The following is a 27,179-nucleotide window of genomic DNA, read 5'->3' as shown; positions in this document are numbered from 1 at the left end:
ATAAAACTAGCAAATATAGGGGCACAAGCCACACTCATTTTGTGCAGTAATATTTGGTTATTGGTCTACTGTTCTACACTCATCCGCTTAATGTTTTGGTTACTCTTAGTGATTTAAATTATGTAAACCCTTGATATGAATGATTACTTAGTTTCCTTTATTTGCTATTAGTAACATCTCCAATTAAAGTGGTTAGAATCAGGGTCTGTGTCTAATTTTCTACTGGAGAACAAATTCTCATTAAAAGAAAAGATGTCATATCAATTAACTCGGTTACATATTAGTGGAGACATGCTGCTGGTTTTGTAATGGCTTGCATAAAATGTGAACTGTTAGTAACAGCCTGCATTTAATTGCTGAAACCTGTGTTCTAAGAGACTGCCTTCCAGACTATCTGCAAATATACAGAGCTGAGTACATATTTTTTTGGTTATAGAGTTTGTTAATTGTTGCTTAGATCTCTGTTGAAACTGTTTTGTCTCACCCACCCTCCCTATTTTTGGTTTGTAGTTTAAATTTGGTGGCTTTTGCAGTTGCCCACCCCACTGTAGATTTGATCTGGGACACTCCCCCAGTCCCATCTCTTTAACACATTATACCGAATAAACTCTTTCTGCACTTGCTTTTAGTCCTTTTTAATTTAATTGCATTTTTTAAACTGTGTTTAGTCTAATATTGCTACATACTCAAGTGTGCTAGCTTGCACTGCATGTGAATTGTTTTTACTACTGTTTTTGCTACTTTTCTGTAAAAAATAAAAAAAACTATAAGCCTGTTTCCTACCATTCCTGTAACTAGTGCTCCAGATACAGATTTGCTGTATCCAGGACTGTATGTAAGCGTCTGAAACCTCCAAACCTTTCTGTGTTGGAGGGAAGCCTTCTAGATTATCAGTGGGAGTGGTAAGCACTAGGTAACCTGTCTACCACATAAGGAGTGGTTCTGGCCCTAAAATTGTAGTTATTGGCTGTTTGGGCAATCTCTTCCACCTCTCTCAACTTTCTGATTTGAAAGCCTGCATTTGCACTTGTTTCTGTCCTGTAACTCGTTTAGTGCAGATACGGATTCTTAGTTTTAGCACTTAAATTTGCTTATTCATGCTCAGCATTTGTTCAGAACTTTTAAGCACTAAATAAGCTATTAATTACTATAGCACTCAATCTTCCTCATTACCTAGTGGAAAATAGCTTTTGTACTTACTTTTCTCACTTGCTTAGAGAAAAACAGCTCTTGTACTCACTTATCTAGAGGAAAATAGTTTTTTATTCAGGCATGTCCAAGGGTCAGCTCCCAGTGTTCTCTCCTGTCTATCTGATGACTCTGGGCATCTTGAGGCAATGTAGAAATTGCCTCATGTACACAGACAACCCTCTCCTCCTACCACCCAACACTACAACCTGTGAGAGATGCACTTATCTTATAGGTTCACAGGTTTATAAGTTGGTACTAGGCTATCAGCCCTAGGGCCTATAGAAGCCTAGCCATAACAATCCCCTGGCTATTTCTTCCCACACTATTTACTTCCCTGGACCCTGATGTGATCCCCGGGGTGAATTTCCCTTCTCCCATCCAATCGTCCAGGTTCCTTTTGAAGAGGGCCAAAGAGGCACTCTGCTTGACATGTATGGGCAATCTATTCCAGAGTCTGGGGAGTCTCTGGGTCAGGAACCTATCCCTCCAGCATGTTTTGTTTATTGTGATGACAAGGTTTAGATCCCTGGAGCGTGTGGCTCTGAGGGATTGGGATTTCTTTAAGTGTAGCATGTCCAACAGCTCTGGGTTTGACATGGCCTTGTATGTTAAGCAGAGATCGCCTCTGAGTAGACGATATGCGACAGAGTATAGCTGGAGTTTTTTAAGGTGGTCAGCATAGGGCATCTGCTTTAGGCCTGTGATTCTTTTAGTGAGGTATTTCTGCGGCCTTTCCAGTTGTTGCAGATGTCTTGAGAGGTACATACCAAATGGGGCGTTGTATTCTATAATGGGTCTAATGAGGAATGGGTACAGTGGGATAATGACATCCTTTTTTCTGGATGAAAAGCCCTTAGTGATGAGGTATGCCACATAGAAGGATTTCCTGACTGTTGTAGCGATGTGGTTATCGAAGGTAAGACCACTGTCCACCTGTGTCCCTAAGTCTCTTATTAAACTTTCGGTGTTTAGTGTACTGCCACCTATATGGTAATTCATGGATACATGTTTTTTTCCCAAAGGGGATAACTATACATTTCTTGGCATTGAGCTTGAGCCCATGGCTCTGGCACCAAGCATCTGTTTATGTAAGGCCCTTTTGTAGAGTATCCACATCATTTGGGGATTCAATAATGGCTCCCAGTTTGCAGTCATCTACAAACTTTGTTAGCCAGAGTCCCTTAGTGTTGGCCTGTACTTCAGAGAAGTAGATGCCAAACAAGAGCGGTCCCAGGACTGAACCCTGAGGTACTCCACTTGTCACTTGTCTGGAGCTGGATTTGGAGTTGACTACTTTCACAGTGTGGGTTCTATTAGTAAGCCAGTTAGCAACCCATTGAGTGATGTAGGGATTAATGCCCAGCTTAGTAAGTTTATCTATGATTCCAGAGTGGGGGATGGTGTCAAAGGCCTTGGCAAGGTCTAGATAGGCTGTGTGGACCACCTTACCCTTGTTCATGGCTCTGGAGACTGATTCAAAGAAGTCAGTCAGGTTCAGGAGACAAGATCAGCCTTTCACAAACCCAAACTGGGTGGGATACAGTGTTTGAAGGTTGCCAATGTCTTTGTTTATAAGTTCCATGATAATACACTCCATGGCCTTGCAGATAAGGCTCGTCAGACTGATGGAACGGTAGTTTTATCTAGCCAAATTGGAGGTAAAGCTGTCTCCAACCAATACTGAACTTGACAGTCATGAGGAGAAGGTAAACATTTGCACCACACCGCACTCATCATATAGTCTCACTAAATCTGCACCACCAAAATCCACACACAGTAACACAAAAACATTTGCAGAGGCTCTAAATAATAATCTGTCTACGCAACAGAGACCTCCAAAGCAGAAACACAAGCAACCTTCATCCCCCAACACAACCCAAGTGACACATAGCCCACAGACTCAGTGTGCCACTCAACCACAGCCACTAAGGCAAAACAATGTACCCAACACACTAGTCATAGGTGATTCTAGAGTCAGGCACACTGATGTTCCACTCACCAGGCTAAACAAGGAGAAGGTTACTGTCAGCTGCCTGTCGGGTTCCAGGATCCGCCACATAACCCACGCACTCAGGTCACTCCACAACAAGTACAAATATGACTCTGTCATTGTCCGTGTTGGTGTGAATGACCTGAGATGTACCACCCTGGACTACATGAAAAGAGACACTGAAGAGTTCTCCGATCTTGTAGCCCAGGCAGATATGACCCTAGCCCTGAGTAGCATTCTGCCATCACCCTGAATGATGCTGCAGTTCAAGGACAAAATGATTGACTTCAACAACTGGCTAAGCTTCTGGTGTCATTCTAATGGGATCCAGTATCTGTCTGCTTGGGATGACATGGTCGACAGACCACGATGCTTTGCCACAGATGGCCTGCACCTGTTACCCCTGGGATTCCAGATACTGGCTAAGGCTCATGCTGCCCCTATAGTGCCTTTTTTTAGGCAAGGTTCAAATAACAAATTCACCACCGTAACAGGAACAGGAAAGCAAAAACTGAGGGTAATGCTACTCAATGCTAGAAGTCTAAATTTCAAAATGCACTCACTCGAGGCACTCCTTAAAATGGAGAACATCTTATCTGTGCAGTGACTGAGACCTGGTTCAAGGCTCCAGAGAGCACCCCTGCACTACCAGGCTATAACTCATACCACACTTTTCGGCCATGTAACCTGGACCGTAACACCAAAGGCGGAGGTGTATCCATATTCATTAAGGATATCCACACCTCCAGGCTAGTTGCTCAGCATAATGCATCCAAGGTTATCCAAGTGCAACTAACTCTGGGCAAAACTGCAATCCAAATTGTAGCTTGCTACAGATCCCCCACCATGCCCCAGGATTCCTACTCCTCTTTTCTTGATGTAATGGAAAATATTAGGGTTCAACCAAACACCCTAATAATGGGCGACTTCAACTACCCCACCATTAACTGGGAAAACTACTTGTGTACCAACTCCTTAGCTCAACGCTTTCTGGAATTCATAAACTCCAATGCCCTGGATCAACTTATCCACACCCCCACCAGGGGCAAAAATATCCTAGACCTAGTCATTATCAACATGAGTGACCGGTGTTCCACACCTGAAGTCAACTCCTCATTGGTCCGATCCAACCATAAGCTAATCACACTTGATATCCACATCCCGCCCCCACCCCCCACCCCCATTAAGGAAACCACGGTAAAAAATTTCTCCAAAGCCAACTTCATGTTTCTTAAGATAGAAGTGGTGAACTTCATGACACCCATGCAGATGGACAATACAGTTACAACTGCTGAATCCTACACAAATGCACTCTATAAGCACTTACACAAGTGCATGGATCAAGCTATCCCAAACAGAACCAAGACGCTATCCTCCAAAAAAAGTAAGCCAATCTGGTGGTCCCCTGCCATAAACAAACTGTACAACAGAAGGAAGAAACTGTTGCAAAAGAGAGTAAAATCCCATGAGTGGAGGAGTTCCCTGGTCAGCCTCAGTAAGAAGATGAGATCCCTTATAAGATCTTCCAAAGCTAGCTATGAAAACAAAATTGCCACTAATTCTAAGGACAACCACAAAACATTCTATAGCTATGCCAAGAATCTCGATGGCAACACCCAGATCTGCTCTGAGTTACAGCACAAAGGCAGGAAAATTACAAAACCAACTGATATTGCCAACATCCTGGCAGATAGGTTCAGTGCTAACTTTACCCCTTTCACCCCCTAAAGGGCCCATATCTATACAGGAAGAATGCAGACTCCCTGTAATCACAACTACGCAGGTAAAAGCTGCTCTCTCTAAAGCCAAAAACACAGCATCCATGGGACTGGACAACGTACCAGGCTGTGTTTTATATGAACTTCAGAACTAATTGGCTCCCCAATTAAGCACCATGTTCAGTAATAGACTCGCATCAGGCTTTTTACCCACTGAATGGCGCACAGCAACAGTTATCCCACTCCACAAAGGGGGAGCCACCACTGATCCCGGGAACTATCAACCTATTAGCCTGATGAGCCTGGTCTGCAAGGCCATGGAATGTATCATCATGGAACTCATAAACAAAGACATTGGTAACCTTCAAACTCTGGATCCCACCCAGTTCGGGTTTGTGAAAGGCAGATCATACCTCCTGAATCTGATCATCTTCTTTGAGGCTATCACCAAAGCTGTAGATGAGAGTAAGGTGGTTCACACAGCCTATCTTGACCTCACCAAGGCTTTCAACACCATCCCCCATTCTGGAATTATAGCTAAACTCACTAAACTAGGTATAAATCCCTACTTCACAACATGGCTTGCCAACTGGCTCACTGACAGGACCCACACTGTAAATGTTGCAGACTCCAAATCTGACCCCAAAGCAGTGACAAGTGGAGTACACAGAGTTCCGTCCTGGGACTTCTCCTGTTTGGTATCTACTTCTCTGAAGTACAGACTAACACAGAAGGCCTCTGGCTAACAAAGTTCACAGATGACTATAAACTAGGAGCCATACTCAAGTCCACAAATGATGTGGACATCCTACAGAAGGGCCTTGCTGAAACAGATGCCTGGTGTCAGAGCCATGGCCTCAAGCTCAATGCCAAAAAGTGCAGTGTCATCCCCTTTGGTAAAAACTCTGTACCCATGCATTGCCACATAGGCAGCAATCTACTTAACACCGAATGCATGATAAGAGACCTTGGGACCCAGGTGAACAGTAGTCTCTCCTTTGATAGTCACATCGCCACAGTAGTCAGGAAGTCCTTTTATGTGGCACACCTCATCATAAAAAGGTTCTCATCCAGGAAATAAGAGGTTATTGTTCCCCTCTACTCGACACTCATTAGACCCATTATAGAGTACAATGCCCCTTTTGGAATGTACCTCAGAAGACATCTGCAGCAGCTGGAAAGGCCACAGAAGTACCTCACAAAGAGGATTACTGGCCTCAAACAAATGCCCTATACTGACAGCCTCAATAAACTCCAGCTTTACTCTGTAGCATATCGCCTACTCTGAGGTGATCTCTGCCTAACATATAAAGCTATGTAAAACCCAGAGCTGTTGGACATGCTACACCTAAAGAAATCCCAATCCCTCCGAGCTACACACTCTAGGGACCTAAACCTTGTCACCACAATAAACAGGACATGCTGGAAGGATAGATTCCTGTCCCACAGACTTCCCATACTCTGGAACAAGCTACCCATCTATGTCAAGCAAAGTTCTTCATTAGCACTCTTCAAGAAAAATCTTGATGAGTGGATGGGAAATAGGAAATACACCCTGGAGATCACTTCTGTGTCGCTGCTCAACAGTGGCACAGGAAGATAACTTTCTTTGGTGGCGTAAGCCAGGGAACCTTGTTGGCTAGGCTTACGTAGGCCCTTGGGCCAATAGCCTAGTACCTACCTATGAACCTATAAAACAACACCACACTTACTCATAAGAACAAAATTCTTTCTGTGATTTATATGCTGGGATCAGTTGGTTCCATAAATTCACCACTTCATCAGTGTGGATGGAATCCCACCCCATGCTAGAGCCTTCATGAACAAGAAGTATGATATCAATTTGCTGTTTCCTTATGATCACCATATTTGATCAGCAGAATTATCATATGTTATTTGTACTGCATTTCTACTAATTATTGTTACTTTCATTTAAACCATTTTGTATGAGTATCCTTTTTCCTTGACTACTGCTATGCTGTTTATTTTTAAAGCTAAAGAGTAGAATTTATTTTCTTCCAGCATCTATCACTAGTTTCGGCCTTCACTCCTGCAGTTTGCTTTGCCACATCTTCTGAGGGTGCTGTTTCTCTTGCTTTACCCCTGTAGAAATTTCCTATTCCTTTATTCCACGGTATGACTACTCAAACAACTTTATGTAGCTCTAAGTCTGAATCATAATATTAATCTTACAGATTTTATATTACAGCAGTGCCTTCTAAAGATAATCTTTCCTATTGGTAGAATTAGTTATTTGGCTTGACTAAGCTTCTCTTGTAATTTGTTAGTGGACAGTCAATAGACTGGACATTGCAGTCTGATAACTGTTCAGATCAATACACTGAAATGGGTATTCTTTATATTTTTTCCATGAAAAACTATAAATCTATTTGCATTTGCTAATTGTAATAGTCTTACTGGGCTGAAAGCCCCTTTTCTGCAAAGGCATAGGGAGAAAATGTGTTTAACAAGACAAATGAAGTTTGGCAACAAACCAAGTTGTCCCGGGACATCTTCATGGGGGGTTAGGTTGGTTGATATTAGGGGGAGTTAAGTGGGTTAGAGACGTGAAAGGGTTAAGTGAAGGCAGGGATGGATGGGAGTAAATGAGATAGGGATGGAAAGGGGCTTAGGAGGTTTAGTCTAGTGCATCTGGGTTAAGCAACACATTTTGGCATGAAGTTGCTAAGGGCAGGGTATGCCCATGATGACCTGTAGATACGTCAGGAGAAAGGTAGTCCTCTGGGTCTTGGTTGGTGGCAGGTGGGTTGTAGGTAGGTATTTCTGGATTTAATTCTCTTGGGGTGGGCTCAAGAGTAGGAGATGGTTGGTATGTCTTGTTGTTTTATTGCCGGTTCTCTGGGGAGGCAGTTGGTGGCTGGCCGTACAAGGTTTGGGTGTCTGTGGGGTTTTACATTCGTTGGTGGTTTAGTGATGTTCATCGTGTTACCCTGCTGCAGTCATCACACTTGGGTTATCCTGGCATCAGGCGGTCCTGCAGTCGGCCAGAATTCCAAAGTCTTGGTCCAGCGTCGGTTGCTGTCGCTTCTTCCCTGACATCAGTGCGCCAGGGGTATAAATAATGCATCCAACACCATTTTCTTCAGTCTTTCTTGCCGCACGGTGCCCGAAGCAGAAGCAGTTCGCAAGTGCCGGTCGGCCAACTCCTGAGATTTTCGAAGTCGAATGATCCGAAGTCTTCAATAAAGCTAAGTACCCCGTTGGGGAAACTTTTCTTGCCTCAGACCGATGTCAGAAAAAGTTAATAATTGTATTTCTTGTGGGAAGCAAATACCTCATAAGGATTTTCATTCTTACTGTATACCTTGCCTAGGCCCAGACCACGACGTCACTGGTTGTCGTTTTTGTGCTAGGTTTAATAAGCGTACTATAAAAAGATGCTTTGATTTCGCACGACACTACTTCGGTAGAAAATTTAACTATACAATGCCGTTGGAGCAACCGACTACCGGAGTGCACAAAAAACTCAAGGATAAGGACAGGCAGCCTAGACCCAAGCCAGACTCCGAGGCCTCGGCTGGACAGGTCTCCGGTTCACCGGTCTTTAGTGAGGCTCCGACGCAGCCCCTGACTAATGCAGATTTGGAACCCGAGACCACTTCGGAGCCTTTGGCGGTGAGTGCTAGGCCGACGCAGCCATTTTGTTTAGCTTCTACCGACAACACTACAGAAAGAGATGTTGGTGCTGCAGAAACACCTTCGGTTTCTGAAGGCATCTTCAGACCGACGACGCTCACCATAAAAACGCATCCAAAGCCTAAGACTCCTATTAAACCAAAAAAGACTGCCCTTCAGTCTCCAGTTCAAGGCCACATACCTAAGAAACAGATGCTTAAAATGGATGAAGATTTGATCTTTTTAATCAGGGGTTCCCAACCCCCACCCGACAAAAGGCCTAGACAAGAGGAAGATTATGCTTCCTCTGAACAAGTGTCTATTTCCTCAGGCTCCTCTGAGGACCAAGATTACTCCTATTCCCCTTATGAAGATTCTGATGCTGAGGATTCTATTCCCTCAGTTTCTCCTCCTAAAGACTACTCCTTTGGGAAAACTTTACACACTATGAGGAAACATTTTCACTGGAAAGGTCAGGACTACTCTGACTCAAACAAAAGGCTCAGAGAGTTTCTTTTACTTCCCCAGCAGAGACTACTTGCCATCCCCCCAGTTTTAGACATTGTGGATGATGTTTACTTAGAATCTAGTTTGAACCCAGATTCTCTGCCTCCTGCTCCAGCCAAACCAGACAGATACTAAAGAGTGCCTGACTCCCACAAATTCCTTTATAAAAGCCCTGTTGCTGATCCAAAGACTATCTCCCAGGGTCCCAAAGGGGCTAAGGCTTCTATGGCAAAAAATCCTGTGCCTTCTGAAATAGACTCCAGAGCACTTGACAGGTGGGGGAAAAAGGTTTACTCCTCAGCCACTCTAGCTATGAGAGCACTAAATTGCCAATTTCACATGCTAAAATATCAGCAATTTCTAATGTCTCAGTTAAGACAAAAAAATGAGCACACTCCCTCAACAGTCTGAATTGAAAGAAATGCAGGATCTGTTGCATGCAACTGAACAGGTAGGCAAACATACTTTACAATGTGGGTTTGATTCCTTAGAGGCTTCCTGCAGAGCAGCTGTCACTGGGTCTGTTATACGTAGGCATGCTTTGTTAAAGGAACAAGCTCCGCCTGATCTTGTTAAAGCAAAGCTTCTAGATGCTCCCTTATAGCAGGATGTTTTATTTGGAGTTAAAGCAGAAGAAGTCTTAAAAAAATGGAGGATAAGGCAAAATCTATGCAGACAGTCAAAGAATTTCTAAATACAACGACCAAACGAAAGATCCATCACTAGTTTATTGGTAATCTCTCTAGCGCCTCAGCTCACGCCTTCAAGGAGAATGATTTCAAAAACATTTCTTAAGTATTTATATCATCCTAAAACAACCAATTAAACAATTAAACAATTAATCATTAATTTACAAAAAAACTTTCCAATTACATTCCACGTTTATATTACTAGGTGTCATTGTTCCATATTTCAATATAAAAACAGTCTCTTTATATAGAAGTCTTTGCTTAATCACTTCATCATTATTATCTACAGTTATATGTTCTAAAATTGTTGCTAACAAACCTTCTGGTTCACTATTATGATGGTCTTTAAAATGCATTGCAAGGGGACTTTCTATTTTTTTGTTCTTTATATCCCTTATATGTTCTTGGAGTCTAACTTTGAAAGCACGTTTACTTTCTCCTATATAGAATAGTCCACATGGACATTTTAATGCATACACCACTGCTTCTGTATTACATGAGAACTTTCCACTTGATTTAAAGCATTTACCATTTATACGCTCAAATGTTTTACTTATATACTGGCAAGAAATGCATTTTCCACACTGGTAAGTTCCCATTGATTTAATTTCTATTTTTAAATTAACATTAGGCCTGAAATATCTAGCATGTACCAATTTATCTTTAAAGTTTCTACCTCTTTTATAGGAAAATATAACATTTTTCAGAAATATTTCTAACAAGTCCTTATATTTAAATAAAGAAGACCAATATAATTGTATTGCCTGTTTAACTTGTTCTGCTATTAAATCATACATCAGAACCATATACATTTTATCTGGCCACTTTAAATCTTGTTTTCGATCTAAATATTTACTTCCTTCTTTTCTTTTTCTCTTTCTAACCCACTCTGTACATACTTTGTCTTCTCTTGCTCTTTTTAAAGACAATTCCACTTCTTTTACATCATAGCCTCTGCTAATAAATAACTGAGAAGTTTTTTTTTAACTCTATCTCCACTTCATTAGTGTTATTGCACAATCTCATCACCCTTGTAAACTCTCCATATGGTAAAGATTTCATAAGATGTGAAGGATGGTAACTATGTCCATCCAAAAAATGTAAACTATCTTCAAATTTCCGATATATTTTAGTGGCAATTTTGCCATTCTCTTTACCTTCCAAAGTTAAATCCAAGAAATTCACTTTTTTGCCTAACTGAAAACCATCAAATTTTAAACCAAACTGATTTTCTTGCAAATTCTTCTTAAAACTATATACTTCCTGTGTTCCTCCCTTACACACAAAAATCAAGTCATCAATATAATGGAAATACTTTATCACATATTTTTTAAAAATTCCGTCTGGTATAAGAACTCTAGTTCAAAAGAGTTCATCAATACATTCGCATACATCGGGGAAATACCTGCCCCCATTGCTGTACCCTTTAACTAATGGAACAACTGACCATCAAAATAAAAATAATTATTTTTGAGACAAAATTCCATTAATTCTATAATATAAAAGGACTGTGGACTATCTCCTAACATTTTTTCCAATGCTCTTAAACCATATTCATGTCTAATACTTGTATATAAGCTTTTCACATCTGCTGTTAGCCAATACATATCCTGTGTCCATACAATTGAAGATATTTTTTCTAAAAATTCAAAGCTATCTTTAATATAAGATGTTTGTTTAATAACATATGGGTATAGAAAACTATGAAGAAAAATGCCCATATTATGTAAAAAATAATTGCACGCTGACACAATGGGACGTCCCGGAGGATAATGAGCATTTTTGTGCACTTTCGGTAAACAATAAAATAAAGCTATTTCACAATTCTGTGTCTTAAACTTCTTAGTTATATCATCCTTTGTAAAGTATCCTAACCAAAATCCCTTTTGTAGTATATCATCAAACTGTTTTACTGCTTTTTCATACATTTTGATATCACATTTGCTGTAAGTTTCACTATCATTTAGATGTTCTAAACACATTCGAACATACTGGGTATAATGCATTAGTACCACTTTATTACCTTTATCTGCTGGTTTTATTATTAATTCCTGATTGTTAATTAAGGTTTGTAAAGCCTGCCATTCCAGCTTACTCAAATTATACACAATATTATGTTTATTAGCTTCAAAATTATTATATATTGACTCTATAGCAAAGTCAATCATTGCTGCAAAATTTCTAATACCCTCATGTAAAAATGGTGGAACAAAATGACTTTTAACCTTTACTTTAGATGTATCTAATCTACTATATGCATTATTATCAACTGTTACATCTTTTTCAGACAAACAGGAATGGAAACTATCATCAGAATCATCAGAGGAAGATGAAAACATTTCATTACTATGTTCATTAATAAATATACTATTATTTTTATTGTGAAAAAAAGAAGTTAAATGTAACTTATGTATAAAGTGATATACATCGCTTTTCAAGAAATATAATCGGGGCAATACAGTTGGAATATATTTCAAACTGCGATTAAGAACTGAAATAGTTGCATCATCTAAACTAATGCCACATAAATTAATCACATATGTAGTGTCCACATTATACTTATCAACTTCTTTCTGCAAAGTTACATTAGTTTCTTCTTGTTCGTTTATACGTTTGCGCTGCTGTATATGTAGCGGCATATTGTCTCTGTCCATTATCAACTTCATCGTCGTTCTCTCTAAATCTCTCTCCTTCACCAAACCCAGTTCGTTTCCCTCTACGAAAGGACTGTTGAAATGAGTGTGAATTTTGTGCTGCTGGAAGTGTAGGAAAATCTACACCTTTTCCTGGTTTGCTTTCCCATTCCGTAGAGTCATCTGAACACGCATTAGAACCGCCATTCCATTTTTGCCTCTCTTGTTCCACAAATCGCACGCCTTGACGTCGTTTCCTGTTGTTGATTGGTCGAGAAAAAGCTGAATCTCCAGCATAATCTTTGATATCACGATTCAATTTATATTTCTTAACATTGAGCAATTCTTTCTCTAGCTCTATTAATTTGCTCTGTATGTCTTTAAGGCATTGCTCCATGCGAACTGAGCCTATAGCCCCAGATAGTGTTTCACAAGTATTAGTGATATCAGTTTTTAATTTAACCTGTTTGACCTTGTCACGTTCAACCAAGATGCTTACCCATTCAATAGGGCATTGATTGGCAACTGTTACCCAACTTTTATGAAACACTTTATTTGTCTCATCTTGCAAATCAAATGGTGTTGTAGGATTTTTAAAGGCTCGTAAGCCTCTTGGTGTAATGTCAAGTTCTAGGTATCTTTGCAAGCTTAAACAGTTCAGATATACCGATAATTCTTTAGCCATCAATTTATCAAGTTTTTCGAACGTTTTTTTCATATCTGCAGGTAAAGAATTACCTACTCGTTGTCCAATATATGAAAAAGGATTATCCATTCTTCTTTGTTGTTCTTTCTGTAGGAATTTTTGCCAAAAAGCAACTTGTTCTTCTTGTGTTGCACGAACATTTCCTCATTCACCCACTGATGTAGTAAATTGCTCCATAGTAGTTTGACTCATTTCCAACGAGTCTTGCCTAAAAATTATAGGCACATTAAGTGAAGGATCACTAGACATAAAATATGATAACAACCAAAAAATAAAAAAACAAAATCCAAATACAACGACCAAACGAAAGATCCAACACTAGTTTATTGGTAATCTCTCTAGCGCCTCGGCTCACGCCTTCAAGGAGAATGATTTCAAAAACATTTCTTAAGTATTTATATCATCCTAAAACAATCAATTAAACAATTAAACAATTAATCATTAATTTACAAAAAAACTTTCCAATTACATTCCACGTTTATACCACTAGGTGTCATTGTTCCATATTTCAATATAAAAACAGTCTCTTTATATAAAAGTCTTTGCTTAATCACTTCATCATTATTATCTACAGTTATATGTTCTAAAATTGTTGGTAACAAACCTTCTGGTTCACTATTATGATGGTCTTTAAAATGCATTGTAAGGGGACTTTCTATTTTTTTGTTCTTTATATCCCTTATATGTTCTTGGAGTCTAACTTTGAAAGCACGTTTACTTTCTCCTATATAGAATAGTCCACATGGACATTTTAATGCATACACCACTGCTTCTGTATTACATGAGAACTTTCCACTTGATTTAAAGCATTTACCATTTATACGCTCAAATGTTTTACTTATATACTGGCAAGAAATGCATTTTCCACACTGGTAAGTTCCCATTGATTTCATTTCTATTTTTAAATTAACATTAGGCCTGAAATATCTAGCATGTACCAATATATCTTTAATGTTTCTACCTCTTTTATAGGAAAATATAACATTTTTCAGAAATATTTCTAACAAGTCCTTATATTTAAATAAAGAAGACCAATATAATTGTATTGCCTGTTTAACTTGTTCTGCTATTAAATCATACATCAGAACCATATACATTTTATCTGGCCACTTTAAATCTGGTTTTCGATCTAAATATTTACTTCTTTTCTTTTTCTCTTTCTAACCCCCTCCATACATACTTTGTCTTCTCTTTCTCTTTTTAAAGACAATTCCACTTCTTTTACATCATAGCCTCTGCTAATAAATAACTGAGAAGTTTTTTTTTAACTCTATATCCACTTCATTAGTGTTATTGCACAATCTCATCACCCTTGTAAACATTTTAATGCATACACCACTGCTTCTGTATTACATGAAAACTTTCCACTTGATTTAAAGCATTTACCATGTATACGCTCAAATGTTTTACTTATATACTTGCAAGAAATGCATTTTCCACACTGGTAAGTTCCCAATGAACAAGAAGAAACTAATGTAACTTTGCAGAAAGAAGTTGATAAGTATAATGTGGACACTACATATATGATTAATTTATGTGGCATTAGTTTAGATGATGCAACTATTTCAGTTCTTAATCACGGTTTGAAATATATTTCAACTGTATTGCCCCGATTATATGTCTTGAAAAGCGATGTATATCGCTTTATACGTAAATTACATTTAACTTCTTTTTTTCATAATAAAAATAATAGTATATTTATTAATGAAGATAGTAATGAAATGTTTTCATCTTCATCTGATGATTCTGATGATAGTTTCCATTCTTGTTTGTCTGAAAAAGATGTAACAGTTGATAATAATGCATATAGTAGATTAGATACATCTAAAGTAAAGGTTAAAAGTCATTTTGTTCCACCATTTTTACATGAGGGTATTAGAAATTTTGCAGCAATGATTGACTTTGCTATAGAGTCAATATATAATAATTTTGAAGCTAATAAACATAATATTCTGTTTAATTTGAGTAAGCTGGAATGGCAGGCTTTACAAACCTTAATTAACAATCAGGAATTAATAATAAAACCAGCAGATAAAGGTAATAAAGTGGTTCTAATGCATTATACCCAGTATGTTCGAATGTGTTTAGAACATCTAAATGATAGTGAAACTTACAGCAAATGTGATATCAAAATGTATGAAAAAGCAGTAAAACAGTTTGATGATATACTACAAAAGGGATTTCGGTTAGGATACTTTACAAAGGATGATATAACTAAGAAGTTTAAGACACAGAATTATGAAATAGCTTTATTTTATTGTTTACCGAAAGTGCACAAAAATGCTCATTATCCTCCGGGACGTCCCATTGTGTCAGTGTGCAATTATTTTTTACATAATATGGGCATTTTTCTTTTTTAAAATTAAAAAAATTTTTAAAAAATTTTTTTTTTTTAAAAAAAAAAGGGGCCAAAAAAAATTTTTTTTTTTTTATTAAAAAAAACAATTTTTTTTTCCCCCAAAAAAAAAATTTTTTTTAAATTTTTTCCCCTACAAAAAAAAAAATTAATTTTTTTTTTTTAAAAAAAATTAAACCCCTTTAAAATTTTTGGGGAAAAAAGGGGTTTTAAAAAAAGGGAAAAATTTTAAAAAAGGTTTTTTTTTTTTTTAAAAAAAAAAAATTAAAGCCCAAAAGAAAAAAGAAATTTTAAAAAAAAAATTTTTGGGAAATTTTTAATTTTTTTTGTTTTTTAATTTTAAATTTTTTTTTAAAAAAAAAAAATTTTTTTTTTTTTGGTTTAAATTTTAAAATTTTTTTTTTTTTTTTTTTAAAAAAAATTTTTTTAAAAAATTAATTTTTAAAAAAAATTTTTTTTTTTCCCTTTTTTAATTCTTTTTTTAAAATTTTTTTTGAAAAAATAAAATTTTTAAAAATCATTAAAAAAAAATCTTTTTTTTTTAAAAATTTTAATTTTTTTTTTTTTTTTTGGGGGGAAAAATTTTAAAAAAATTTTTTTTGGTTAAAAAAAATTTTTTAAAAAAAAAATTTTTAAATTTTTTTAAAAAAAACCAGGTTTAAAAAAAAAAAAAAAAGGAAAAAAAAAAAAATTATTTTTTTTTTAAAAAAAAAAAAATTTTTTAAAAATTTTTAAAAAAAAAATAAAAAAAACAACCAAAAAAAAAAGGGGAAAAATTTTAAAAATTAAAAAAAATTTTTGGGGGAAAAAAATTTTATTTTAAAAAAAAAAAAAAAATTTTTTTTTAATTTTTTTTCCCCCTTTTTTTTTTTTTTTTTTCCCCCCCCCGGTTCTTTTTTTTTAAACAAACCTTTTTTTTTTTTAAAAAAAATTTTTAAAAAAATTTTTTAAAAAAAGGGTTTGGGTTTAAAAAAAAAAATTTTTTTATAAAAATTTTTTTTTTTTAAAAAAAAAAAAAATTTTAAAATATTAAAAAATTTTTTTTAAAGAATTAAAAAATTTTTTTAAAAAAATTTTTTTTTTGGGGGGGAAAAATTTTTTAAAAAAAATTTTTTTTGGGGCCCTTTTAAAAAAAAAATTTTTTGGGGGGGTTTTTCCCGATTTTTTTTTTAAAAAAGGGTTTTTTGGGTTTTTTTTTTTTTTAAAAATTGGGACAAGGGAATTTTTTTTAAAAATTTTTTGGGGGGGGGGAAAAAATTTTTTTTAAAAAGGGGGGAAAAAAAAAATTTCTTTTTTTTTTTTTTGGGGGAAAAAAATTTTTTTTTTAAAAAGGGAAAAAAAAAAAAATTAAAAAAATTTTTTTTTGGGGTTTAAAAAAAAAAATTTTTGGGGGGGGGAAAAAAAAATTAAATTTTTTTTAAAAAAAAAAAAAAAATTTAAAAAAAAAAAGGGGGAAAAAAAAGGGGGGGGGTTTTTTTAAAAAGAAAAAAAAAAAAGAAAATTGGGGGGGGAAAAAAAGAAAAAAAAAGAAAAATTTAATGGCAAAAAAAAAAAATTTTTTTGGGGGGTTTTTTTAAAAAAATTTTTTTTAAAAAAAAATTTTTTTTTTAAAAAAATTTTTAAAAAAGGGAAAAAAAAAATTTTTTTTTAAAAAAAATTTTGGGAAAAAGGGAAATTTAAAAAAAAAATTTTAAAAAAAAATTAAAAATTTTTTTGGGGGGGTTTTTGAAAAATTTAAAAATTTTAAAAAAAATTTTTAAAAAAAAAATTTTTTTTTAAAAATGTTTTTTTAAATAAAAAAAAGGAAAAAAAAAAAAACCCAAAAAAAAAAAAAAATAAAAAAACCCCCCCTTTTTTTTAAAAACCCATAATAGTGAACCAGAAGGTTTGTTAGCAAAAATTTTAAAAAAAAAATGGAAAAAAAAAAAAAAAATTTTTAAAAAATTTTTTTAAAAAATTTTTTTAAAATTTAAAATAAATTTTTTAAAAAAAATTTTTTAAATTTTTTTTTTTAAGGTTTTTTTTTAAAAATTTTTAAATTTTTTTTTTAAAAAAAAAAATTTAAAAAAATTTTGGTTTTCTTTTTGGGGGTTTTTTTTTATTTTTTTTAAAAAAATTTTTTTTCCCTTGCCCTTTTTAATTTTTTTTTTTTTTTTTTTTTTTTTTTAAAAAAACCCCAAAATTTTTCCAAATTTTAAAAAAAATTTTGAAAAAAAAAAAAGGGGTTTTTTAAAAAAAAAAGGAAAAAAAAAAAAAAATTGGGGAAAAAAAAACCCAAAAAAAAAAAAGGTTTTTTGAAAATTGGAAAAAAAATTTTTTTTTTTAAAATTTTAAAGGGAAAAATTTAAAAAAATTTTTTCCCAAAAAAAATTTAAAAAAAAACCCCAAAAAAATTTAAAAAAAGGGCTTAAAAAAAAAACCCCCCCCTTTTTTTGGGGTGGGGTTTTTTAAAAAAAAAAAATTAAAGTTTTTTAAAAAGGGGGAAAAATTTTTAAGGGGGCCCAAAGGGAAAAAAAAAATTTTAAAAAATTTAAAAACAAAAAGGGGTTTTTTAAAAAAAATTGTTAAAAAAAGAAAAATTAAAAAAAAAATTTCAAAAAGGAAAAAAAGGAATCTTTTTAAAAAAAGGCAAAAAATTTTTTTTTTTTTGGGGGAAAAAAAAAAAAATTTTCCCCCAAAAAAAAAAAGGGAAAAAAAAAAAGGGGGTTTTTTTAAAAAAAAAAATTAATTTTTTTTTGGGGGAAAAAGGGGGAAAAAAAAAAAAAAATTTTAAAAAAGAAAAAAAAAAAGGGGAAAAAAAAAAATTTTTTAATGTTTTTTTTAAAAATTTAAATTTTTTTTTTAAACTTTAAAAAATTTTTTTGGTTTATTTTTTTTTTTAAAAAAATTTTTTGGTAAAAAAAATTTTTTTTTTTTTAAAAAAATTTTTAAAAATTTTTTTTTAAAAAAATTTTTTTAATTTTTTCAAAAAAAAATTTTTTTTTTGGGTTTTAAAAAAAATTTTTTTTTTTTTAAATTTTTTTCCTTTTTTTTTTAAAAAAAAATTTTTTTTTTTTTAAAAAGGGTAAAAATTTTTAAAAATTTTTTTTTTTTTTTTAAAAAAATTTTAATTTGGGGAAAAAATTTTTTTTTTTTGGGGGGAAAAAATTTAAAAAGAAAAAAAATTTTAAAAAAAAAAAAAAAGAATTTTAAAATTTTTAAAAAAATTTTTAAAAAAAAAAAAAAAAATTTTAAAAATTTTTTTTTTTTATAAAAGAAAACTTTGATTTAAAAAAAATTTTTAAAAAAAAAAAAAATTAAAACTTTTTAAACCCGGGGGGGGGTTTTTTTTTTTTTAAAAAATTTAAAAAATTTTTCCCCAAAAATTTTTTTTTTTTTTAAAAAAAAAAAATTTTTTTCCCCCGGGCCCCCCTTTTGGGAAAAAAACCAAAAATTTAAATTTTTTTTTTTTTAAAAAAATTTTTTTAAAAAAAAAAAAGGGAAAAATTTTAAAAAAAAAATTTAAAAAATTTTTAAAACCCAAAAAATTTAAAATTTAAAATTTTTAAAAAATTTTTAAAAAAATTTTTAAAAATTTAAATTTTTTTTTTTTTTAAAAAAAAGGGGGGGGGTTTTTTTTTTTTTTTTTTTTTTGGGGGGGGGGGTTTTTTTTTTTAGAAACATTTTGATAAATTTTTTTTTTTTTTTGGGGGAAAAAAAAAAGGGAAAATTTTTTTTAAAAAAAAATTTTTTTGGGGGGAAAAAAAAGGGAAATTGGGAAAAAAAATTTTCAAAAAATTTAATTTGGGGGAAAAAAAGGGGGGGGGAAAAAAAAATTTTTTTTAAAATTTTTTTTTTGGAAAAAAATTTTAAAAAAAAATTTTAAAAATTTTAAAAAATTTTAATTTTTTTGGGGGGGTTTTTTCCCTTAACAAAAAAAAATTAAAAATTTAAAATTTTTTAAAATTTAAAAAAAAGGGGAAAAATTTTTAAAAAAAAAAAAAAAGGGGGAAAAAAAAAATAAAAAAAAAAAAAAGTTTGGGGGGGGAAAAAAAAGGGGAAAAGGAAAATTTTTTTAAAAAAAAAAAATTTTTTAAAAAAAAATTTTTTTTTTAAAAAAAAAAAATTTAAAAGGAAAAAAAAAAAAAAAAATTGGTTTTTTTTTTATTTTTTTTTTTAAAAAAAAAAAAGGGGAAACCTTTTTTTTTTAAAAAAAAAATTTTTTCCCAATTTAAATTTAAAAAAAAAATAAAGGGGAAATTTTTAAAAAATTTTTTTTTAAAAAAAAAATTTTGGCTTAAAAAAAGGGGTTTAAAAATAAAAAAATTTTTTAAAAGGGAAATTGGGAAAAAAAAAAAGGGGGGGAAAAAAAAAAAGGGGAAGATTTGTAAAAGAAAAAAAAAAATTTTTTAAAAAAAAAAAATTTAAAAATTTAAAAATTTTTTAAAAAAGAAAAAAAAAACCCCTTTTTTTTCCTTTTTTTAAAATTTTTTAAAAAAAGGGAAAAAGGGAAAATTAAAAAAAATTTTTTTTAATTTAAATTTTAAAATTTTAAATTTTTTTTTTTTAAAAATTAAAAATTAAAAATTTTTTAAATTAATTTTCTTTTTTTTTTTTTTGAAAAAAAAACCGTTTTTAAAATTTTTTTTTTTTTTTTTTTTTTGGGTTTTAAAAAAAGTTTGGTTTTTTTTTTTTTTTTTTTTTTTTTTTGGGGGTTTTTTTTGGGGGGTTTTTTTCCGGGGGGGTTTTTTTAAAAAAAAAAAAACCTTTTAAAAAATTTTTTAAAAAAAAAAAAAATTTTTCCCAAAAAAGGGGGGAAAATTTTTTAAAAAAAAAAAAAAAAAATTTTTTTAAAAATTTTGGGGAAAAAAAAAAACCCCAAAAGGGAAAAAAAAAAAAATTGAAAAAAACCCAAACCTTTTTTTAAAAAAAATTTTTTAAAAAAAAAAGGGAAAAAAATTTTCCCCCCCTTTTTTAAAAAGGGAAAAATTTTTTTAAAAAAAGGGGTTAAACAAAAAAATTTTTTTTTAAAAAAAAAAGGGGGGTTTGGGTTAAAAAAAAACCCCAAAAAAATTTAAAAAAATTTTTGGGGGCAAAGGGGTTTTTTTAAAAAAATTTAAAAAAAGGAAAAACAAAAAAAAATTTTTTTAAAAAAAAAAAAAGGGTTTTTTTTGGGGGGGGAAAAAAGGGGGAAAAAAAACCAAAAAATTTGGGCCCCCGGGGAAAAAAAAAAAAAAAAGGGGGGGTTTTTCCTTTCCAGGAAAAAAAAAAAAAAAGGGGGGGGGGCCCCCCGGGGGAAAAAAAAAAAAAGGGAAAAAAAATTTTGGGGGGGGGAAAAAATAAAAAAAAGGAAAAAAACCCCCAAAAAAAAAAAATTTCCCCAAAAAAGGAAAAAATTTTTTTTTTAAAAAGTTGATTTTTTTGGGAAAAAAGGGTTTAAATTTTTAATTTTTTGGTTTTAAATTTTAAAAAAAAATAAAAACTTTTTTTTTTTTTTTAAAAAAAAAAAATTTATTTTTAATGAAGTTAAAAAAATTTTTTTTTTAAAAATAATTTTTTTTTTTAAAATTTTTTTTTTTTTCCCCTTGATTTTTGGGAATAGTTTTTTTTTTAAAAAAAAGGGAAAAAAATTTTTTTTTTTTTTGGGGTAAAAATTTGGAAAATTATTTTGTTTTTTTTAAAAAAATTTTTGTTTTTTAAAAAAAAATTTTTTTTTTAAGTAAAAAAAAACCCAAAAAAAAAAAAAAATTTTTTTTTAAGAAAAAAAAGGTAAAATTTAAAAAATTAAAAAAAAAAAAAAAGGGGAAAAAAAATTAAAAACCAAAAATTTTTTAAAAAAAATTTTTAAAAAAAAAAATTTAAATTAAAAAAAGGGAATTTTTTAAAAAAAAAATTTTTAAAAAAAAAAAAATTTTTAAATATTTTTTTTTTTTTTAAAAAAAAAAAAAAAAATTTTTTTTTTTTTTTAAAAAAAATTTTTTTTCCCCCCCCTTTTTTTAAACCAATTTTTTTAAAAAAAATTTTTTTTAAATAGTTTTTTTTTTAAAAAATTTTTTTAAAAAAAAAAATTTTTGGGGGGAAAAAATTTTTTTAAAAAAAAAAAAAAAAATTTTTTTTTTAAAAGGGGTTAAAAAATTTTAAAAAGTTTTTTATTTTAAAAAAAAAAAATTTTTTAAAAAAAATTTTTTTTTTAATTTTTTTTTTTTAAAAAAATTTTTTTTTTTTTCTCTTTTTCCCCCTTTTTTGGGCCCGGGGGTTTTTTTTTAAAAGGTTTTTTTAAAAAATTTTTTAAAAAATTTTTTTAAAAAAAATTTTTTTTTTTTTTAAAAAAAAAAATTTTATATTTTTTTAAAAATTTTGGGAAAAAGGGGGAAAATTTTTTTTTTTAAAAAAAAAAAATTTTTGGAAAAAAATTTTTTTTTTAAAAAGGAAAAATTGTTTTTTTTTTTTAAAAAAAAGGGAAAAAAAAAAAAATTAAAAAAATTTTTTTTTGGGGTTTAAAATTTAATTTTAAAACCAAAAAAGGGGGGGTTTAAAAAAAATTTTTTTTAAAAGGGGGGGAAAAATTAAAAAAAAATTTTTTAAAAAAAAAAAAAAAATTTGGGGGGTAAAAATAAAAAAAGGAAGAAAATTTTAAGGGAAAAAAAAAAAGAAAAAAGGAATTTTTTGGGAAAAAAAAAAGGGAAAAAAAAATTTTTTTTTGGGTTTTTTTTTAAAAAAAATTTTTTTTTAAAAAGGGTTTTTTTTTAAAAAAGGAAAAAAAATTTTTTTTTTAAAATTTTTTAAAAAAAAAAAAAAAATTTTTAAAAAAAATTTTTTTTCCGGGGGAAAATTTTTTTAAAAAAAAAAAAAAAAAAATTTTTTTAAAAAATTTTTTCCCAAAAAAGTTTTTTAAAAAAAAGGGGGGGGAAAAAAAAAAAAAGGGGCTTTTAAAAAGGAAAAGTTTTTTAAAATTTTTTTAAAAAAAGAAAAAAAAAAAAAAAAAAAATTTAAAAAAAAAAAAATTTTTGAAAAATTTTAAAAAAAAAATTGGGAAAAAAGGGGGGGAAAAACAAAAAAAAAAGGGTTTTTAAAAAAAAAAAACCCCTTTTTAAAAAGGGTTTTTTTGGGTTTTTTTTAAAAAATTTTTTTTTTTTAATTTTTTTTTGAAAAAAAAAAAAATTTTTGTTAATTTTTTTGGGGTGAAAAAAAAAAAATTTTTAAATTTTTTTTTTGGGGGGTTTAAAAATTTTTTAAATTTTTTGTTTTTTTTTTTTTTTCTTTTTTTTTTTTTTTTGGGAAATTTTTTTAAAAGAAAATTTTCCTTAAAAAAATTTTTTTGGGGGTTTTAAAATTTTAAACCCAAAAAAACAATTTCTTTTTTAAAAGGAAAAAAAAAAAAAAATTTTATTTGGAAAAAAAAAAAACCCCCAAAAAAAAAAACCCCCTTTTTTTTTGGGGGGAAAAATTTTTTCAATTTTTTTCCAAAAATTTTAAAAAACCAAATTTTTAAAAAAAACCAAAAAAAAAATTTTTTAAAAAAATTTTTTAAAAAAAAAAACCCCCCTTTTTTTCCAAAAAAAAAAATTTTTTTTACAAAAAAAATTTTTTAAAAAGGGGGAAAAATTTTTGGGGAAAACCCAAAAAAAAACTTTTTTAAAAAAAACCCCCCTTTTTTAAAGAAAAAAAAAATAAAGGAAAAAAAAAAAAAGGGGGGGTTTTTTTTTAAAAAAAACAAAAAAAAAGGGGGGTTTTTTTTGGGAAAAAAAAAAAAAGGGTTTGGGGGGGCCCCGGAAAAAAAAAACCGGGGAAAGTTGGTTTTTTTCCGGAAAAAAAAAAAAAAAACTTTTTTTCCCCCCCCTTTTTTAAAAAATTTTAAAAAGGGGAAAAAAAGGGGGGAAAAAAAATTTAAAGAAAAAAAAAAAGGAAAAAAATTTTTTAAAAAAAATTTTTAAAAAAAAGGGAAACAAAAATTTTTAAAAAGGGAAAATTTAAATGGGAACAAATTTGTTTTAATTTTTGGGGAAATTTTTAAATTTTCCCTTTTTTTTCTTAAAAAAATTATTTTAAATTTTTTTTTTTTAAAAAAAAATTTTAAAATTTTTTTTTAAATTTTTTAAAAATTTTTAAAAAATTTTTTTTTAAAAAAAATTTTTAAATTTTTTTTTTGGATGCGTTGAAAATTTTTTGTTTTTGAAAAAAAAAGGGTTAAAACTTTTTGTTTTTTTTTAAAAAAAAAATTTTTTTTTTTTTTAAAAAATTTAAAATTTTGAAGCAAAAAAATTTTAAAAAAAATTTTTAAAAAAAAAATTTTTTTAAAAAAAATTTTTAAAATTTTGGGAAAAAAAAAAAACCCCCAAAAAAAAAAACCAAAAAAAAAAGGGAAAATTTTTTAAAAAAAAAAATTTTAAAAAAAAGGGGGAAAAAAATTTTTAAAAAGGAAAAAAGGGGGAAAAAAAAAAAAGGGGGTTTGGTTTTTAAATTTAAAAATTTTTAAAAAAAATTTAAAACCCCAAAAAAAAAATTTTTTTAAAAAAAAAAAAAAAAAAAGGGTTTTTTTTGGGGCCCAAAAAATTTTTTAAAAAAGGGGGAAACCAAATTTTTTTTCCCTTTTTTTTTTAAAAAATTTAAAAAAATTTTTTTTTTTTAAAAAATTTTTTGAAAAAATTTTAAAAAATTTTTTTTCTTTTTTTTTTTAAAAAAAATTTTAAAAAAAGGGGGGTTTTTTTAAAAAAATTTTTTTTTTAAAAAAAATTTTTTTTTTAAAAATTTTAAAATTTTTTTTTTTTTTAAAAAAAGGGTAAAAAAAAAAAGGGGGGGGGGTTTTTTTTTAAAAATTTTTGGGAATTTTTTTTAAAAAATTTTTTTGATTTTTAAAATTTTTTTTAAATTTTAAACCCTTTTTTTTTTAAAAAAAAAATTTTTAATTTTTGAAAAGGAAAAACCAGTTTTTTTTTAAAAATTTTTAATTTGGTTTTTTTTTTTTTTGGGGGAAAAAAAAGGAAAAAAGGGAAAGGGGAAAAAAAAAAAAAATTTTTTTAGAAAATTTTTTTTTTAAAAAAAATTTTTTTTTGGGTTTTTTTTAAAAAAAAGGGGAAAAGGGGAAAAAAAAAATTTTTAAAAGGGAAAATTTTAAAAAATTTTTTTTTTTTTTTTAAAAAATTTTAAAAAAAGGGTTTTTTTTAAAAAGGGAAAAAAAAGGGGAAAAAAAAAAAGAGGAAAAAATTTTTTTTTAAAAAAAAAAGGGGGGAAAAAAGAAGGGTTTTTTAAAAAAAAGGGGGAAAAAAAAAGGGGAAAAAAAAAAAAAATTTTTTTTTAAAAAAAAACCAAAAAATTTTTTGGGAAAAAAATTTTTTTTGGGGAAAAATTTTAAAAAAAAAAGGAAAAAAAAATTTTTTTTTTAAAAATAAAAAAAAAGGGAATTTAAAAGGGGGAAAATTTTTTTTAAAAAAAATTTTTAAAGGGTAAATTTTAAAACCAAGGGGAAATTTAAAAAAAAAAAAATTTTTTTTTTGGGGAAAGGGGTTTTTCCAAAAAAAAAATTTTGGGGGAAAAAGGGGGAAAAAAAAAGGGAAAAAAAAAAAAAAGGGGTTTAAAATTTTTAAAACCCAAAATAAAAAAAAAATTTTTTAAAAAAAAAAAAAAAAAAAAAAGATTAAAAAAAAAAAAAATTTTTAAAAATTTTATTAAAAAAAAAAAAATTTTTTAAAATTTAAAAATTTTTTTTAAAAATTAAGGGAAAATTTTTTTTAAAAAATTTTTTTTAAAAAGGGGAAAAAATTTTTTAAAGGGGGAAATTTGGAAATTTTTTACAAAAAAATTTTTTTTTTTTTTTTTTAATTTTTTTTTTTTTTATTTTTTTTTTTTTTTTCCCCCCCTTTTTTTTTAAAAAACTGTTTTTTTTTCCCGGGTTTTTTTTTTTTTTTGGGGGGGGTTTTTAAAATTTTTTTTCCAAAAAAACGGGGTTTTGGAAAAACCCAAAAAAAAAAAAAATTTTTTTTTAAAAGGGGGGGTTTTTCCTGCAAAAAAAAAAAATTTTTTGGAAATTTTTCCCAAAAAAAAAAAAAAAAAATTTTTTTTCCCAAAAAAAAGGGAAAAACCCAAAAAAAAAAAAAAAATTTTTTTTAAAAAAAAAAATTTTTTAAAAATTTGGGGGAAAAATTTAAAAAAAGGGGGGGGAAAAAATTAAAAAATTTTTTAAAAAAAAAAATTTTTTAAAAATTTTGGGGGTTTTCCTAAAAAGAAATTTTTAAAAAAAAGGAAAAAAAAAAAAAATTTTCCAAAAAAGGAAAAAAATTTTAAAAAAAATTTTTGGGGTTTCCCCCCCAACAAAAAAAACAAAAAGGGGTTCCCTTTGAAAAAAAAAAAAGGGGTTTAAAATTTTTTTTCCCCTTTTTCCCAAAAAAAAAGGGGGGGTTTTTTTTTCCCCCGGGGGCCCAAAAAATTTTTTAAAAAGGGTTTTCAAAAAAAAAAAGGGGGGGGAAAAAACAAAAAAAAAAAAATTTTTGGGGGGAAAAAAAAGGGGTTTTTAAAAAAAAGAAAAAAACCCAAAAAAAAAAAAACCCCCCCAAAAAAATTTTTTAAAAAAAAAAAAATTTTTTTTTAAAAAAAAAAAAAATTGTTTTTTATTTTTTTAAAAGGATGAATTATTTTTTAATTTTTTTTTTTAAAAAAAATTTTTGGTTTTTTAAAAAAAAAATTTTTTTTTTTTCCCCCCTTTAATTTAATTTTTTTCCATTTTTTTGGTTTTTTTTAAAAAGGAAAATAAAAAAATTTTTTTTTTCCCCTTAAAAAGGAAAAACCTTTTTTTTTCCCTTTTTTAAAATTTTTTTTTTTTTCAAAAAAAATTTTTTTTTCCCTTTTTTAATAAATTAAAAAAAAAAAATATTTTTTTAAAAAAAAAAATTTTCCCCCAAAAAAAAAAATTTTTTTAAAAAAGGGGAGGAAAAATTTTAAAAAAAGGAAAAAAAAAAAAAAAAAAATTGTAAAAAAAGGAAAAATTTAAAAAAAAAATTTTTGGTTGGTTTTTTAAAAAGGGGGTTTTTTTAAAACCGGGTTTTTTTTATTTTTAAAAGGGGAAAAAAAATTTTTTAAAAAAATTTTTTGGGTTTTTTTTAAAAATAATATAAAAAAAAAAAAATTTTTAAAATTTTTTTTTTAAAAATTTTTAAAAAAAAATTGAAATTTTAAAAACCCCTTTTTTTGGGAAAAAATTTTTTTTAAAAATTTTTTTTTTTAAAAAAAAAAAAAATTTTTTTAAAAAAAAAAAAAAGTTTTTTTTTAAAAAAAATTTTTTTTTTTTAAAAAAGGAATTTTTTAAAAAAATTTTTAAAAATTTTTTAAAATTTTTTAAAATTTAAAGGGGAAAAAAAAATTTTAAAATTAAAAAAGTTCTTTTTTTTTTGGGAATTTTTTCCAAAAAATTTTTTAAAAAAATTTTTAAAAAAATTTCCCCCTTTTTGGGGTTTTGGGGGGGGGAAAAGAAATTTTTAAAAAAATTTTTAAAAAAATTTTTTTAAAAATTTTTTTTAAAATTTAAAAAATTTTTTTTTTTTTTTTTTGGGGGGGGGGGAGAAAAAAAAAATTTTAAAAAAAAAAAATTTTTTTAAAATTTTAATTTTTTTAAAAAAATTTTTTTTTTAAATTTGGGGGGAAAAAGAAAAAATTCCACTAAAAAAGGGGAAAAAAAAATTTTTTTTTTAAAAAAATTTTTTAAAAAAAAATTTTTTAAAAAGGGAAAAAAATTTTGGGATTTTTAAAAAAAAAAAAAAAAAAAAATTTTTTAAAAAAAAAAT

The 27,179-nt window shown here is 28.6% G+C and overlaps 1 protein-coding gene across 1 annotated transcript in view; it reads left to right on the top strand.

Annotated features, from left to right (window-relative positions):
- The window catches only part of PRSS56 (serine protease 56), a 2,212,799-nt gene that overhangs the window by 1,168,781 nt on the left and 1,016,839 nt on the right, over window positions 1-27,179 (top strand). The gene's annotated exons all lie outside the window — the stretch shown is intronic.

This window comes from Protopterus annectens, chromosome 4.part1 (genome assembly GCF_019279795.1).
Source record: "Protopterus annectens isolate FY-2018-M chromosome 4.part1, PAN1.0, whole genome shotgun sequence".
NCBI lineage: Eukaryota > Metazoa > Chordata > Ceratodontiformes > Protopteridae > Protopterus > Protopterus annectens.
Note: the sequence above shows the minus strand (reverse complement) of the source record. Positions and strands in the feature narration are given on the sequence as shown.